Raw genomic sequence first — 3109 nt, 5'->3', positions numbered from 1 at the left:
TATTTGTAGCCCTGATCATATACCCTTCTGGCTCCTCCACAAGATTGTTCCCATAATCATATTTCTCCTTCATTCTAATTCTTTATTTCTCCTTAACTGGCTACTTTTGATGTCTATAAATATTCCCAGGTTTCCCTTAATCTTTAAAAAAAATCACTCAACTTTAGCATACCCACAAATTATTATTCTATATCTCATCCACCTTTCTTAAAAAAAAAAAAACACTAGAAATGTATTCCATTTAATCCACAAGCTTTACATAGCTTTATTTAAAAAGAAAGGCAACAAAAGCAAAATAAAACAAAATAATGAAAACATGGCAATATCCAAAACTGAGACCTTTCCACTTTCCAAAAGCAAGAGTTCTAAAAGTTTATTTTACCAAGTGGAGGAACCCTAACAAGACAAGCATTATGAATGGGGCAATGACGTCATTTCACAAACAGAATTTTATGTAACTGAAGGAACCTTCCTGGGGCATAACTGTCCTTCCAAACAAATGGGGGAGGGTGCAGACAAGACAGGAAAAAATGAAATTCCACTGTTCCAAATCAACTAATTATAACTGTATAAGCCCACAGTGTCCTAGCAAACAGTATGCATTCGTTTTCTGGACCATCCTAAGGGCTCTAATCTTGATTCACTTCAGCAGAGATGATAGCACCAGGAAAGAGTGTGGTGTTAAAAATGCTTGGGTTGACTTCTGGTAAATGGTGGTCTCTCTTCTGGGCAGCTTCAAGGTAAAAGTCTCATAACATGAATGGGAGCCAAGAATTGAACAAGAACTTAAAAGGCAGGAAGAGGATTTAAAAGAACCAGATGATTGCTAGCCATACTTAAACCCCTTAAAATGTCTCACTCTAAATGAAGAAAATTTTCCAAACTATTATTTTATACCTCACCTATCTTTCAAAACTAAACACACTGAAAAAGTCGTTTTTTTCTTACTGCCTTAACTTCCATACCTTTCACTCCTTGATTAATCCACTAATTCAGACCTCCAAGATCATCGCTCACCTATTCCTGCTCTCTCTCTAAAGTTATTAATGATCTTTGATAATTGCCAAATTCAATGACCTTTTCTCAGTCTTCACCTTTCTTGACCATTTCACAGCATTATAGCATATGACACTATTGACCACCTTTCTCTTTCTGGATACGTTCTTCTCTTGGGGATACTCCCTCCTCTCTCTCTACTGGATTTCTCTTATTTCTCTTTCTATATGTTTGGCAACTCCCTTCTTCTTTGATGGATCATCATCTGCATCACACCTCCTAATTACGGATATATCCCAAGGTTCTGCCTTGGGCCCTCTTCTATCTATTCTCTCCCTTATTAATATCACCAAATCCCATGGGTTCAAGTATCATCTCTATGCAGATAACTCTCTGCCCTAGTTTCTTTCCTGAGCTTTAGTCCAGCACTACTAATTGTTTATTTGATATTTCTAATTGGTTGCCCAATAGGCATCTCAGTTTAATTCACTGTATCCAAAATAGAACTCTTTATCTTTCCTCAAAAAGGGAATTTTCTTCCTGACTTCTCTATTTCTGTCCAGGGTGCTACAGCCTTCCAGGCATCTAAGTTCACAATTTAAGAATTATCCTCAACTCTTCACTGTCCCTGACCCCAATGAGTTTAGCTAATTGTGAAGTCTACCTTCACAGCAACTCTTATATCTCTCCACTTCCCTCTACTCTCATGACCACCACTTGAAGTCAGGTCTTTATGACTCCTCACCTGGGCTATTACAATAGCCTCCCAATTAGGCTCCCTTCTTCAATACTCTCTTGCTGTCTAATTCATCCTCCACCTAGCTGCCACAGTGATTCTTAAAGCACATGTCTGATTATGCCACTTCCCTGATCAAAAAGTTCCAGTAGCTCCTTATTGCCTCTTGGACAAAATACGAATTCCTTTGTTTTCCATTTAAAGCCCTTCACAATCAGACACCAGCCCATCTTTCCAGGTCTATTACACATCACTCTCCATCATCTATTCTACATTTCATTTGAACTACTCCATTTGCTGTTCCTCATACATAACCTATTTCCATGCTTTAGCACTGGTGGTCCCCCATTCCTGAAATGCATTCCCATTATCCTCTGCCTCTTGGATTCCCTCTCTTCTATTAAAACTCAGTTCAAATGCTATCAAAGGCTTTTCATGACTACAATCCCATCTGCTAGGGCCCCTTTCCCATTACACTGACATTCCTCTATATTCCATTTACTTTCTACATATTTTGTATTTACATTCACCACCCAACCACCAACAGAATGTAAGTTTCTTGAGGGCAGGAACAATTATTTTCATCTCTGATATGTCCAGGGCCTGACAGAGTGCCTACTACTTATTAGGCACTTAGTAAATGTTTGTTGATGTGACAGATTGATTGATTAACCTCTGTTCCTTCTTCTGAGTACTTCTGATTTAAGACAACCTTGATGGAAAACCTCATATGACCTGACAAGCTGAGGATTCCTCAAAAAGGCCAAAGGTGCCAAGTTTACTTCATTTGGACCACAATGAAGGGTGGACTTATCCTATTAAGGGGCTTTCATTGGTTGTTACCTTCACTTTCTCCTTCTTTTGGTATGAGCACAGTGATCTCAATGTAGCCTGATCCTTCTTCCACCTTAGCAGTTCTTATTTCAAGGGGGTGAGCAACAGGATTAAGGGAAGAATGGTTCTCTCTAGGACTCTCTTGTGAGTTACGCATCACTTTGGGGAGACCAGACTACCTGTGATTTCAGTGAAGGAAATTCCTAACTTCAAAACTGCTCTCCCAGCACTGAGACCCCAGAACTCAAATTCCCCTACAAGCAAAAGTAAAGAAGTCAGGAAACGCAAAGGGAATTCAAGAGAAATCTCTCCATTCTGTGAGTATTGTATGTATTCTGTTTGTCTTTTTTTTTTCTACTGGGAGGGTAGTGCCTGAAAAATGGGACAGACTTAGAGGAACATGGAACTAAATTCCTTCTTTCCATCTCAGGGAGAAAACCCTGTCCTAAATTGTGAATGGAAGGATATTCTTCCTATATCTTCCCCCTGGATTTTCAATAGCTATTGAATAGTTGAAAGAAATAACCTAACTGCTGAAATTCC

Source organism: Phascolarctos cinereus, unplaced genomic scaffold, assembly GCF_003287225.1.
Source record: "Phascolarctos cinereus isolate Bilbo 61053 unplaced genomic scaffold, phaCin_HiC Scaffold_7;HRSCAF=346, whole genome shotgun sequence".
Taxonomy (NCBI): domain Eukaryota; kingdom Metazoa; phylum Chordata; class Mammalia; order Diprotodontia; family Phascolarctidae; genus Phascolarctos; species Phascolarctos cinereus.
The sequence above is the reverse complement of the archived record's forward strand: the minus strand, read 5'-3'. Positions refer to the sequence as shown.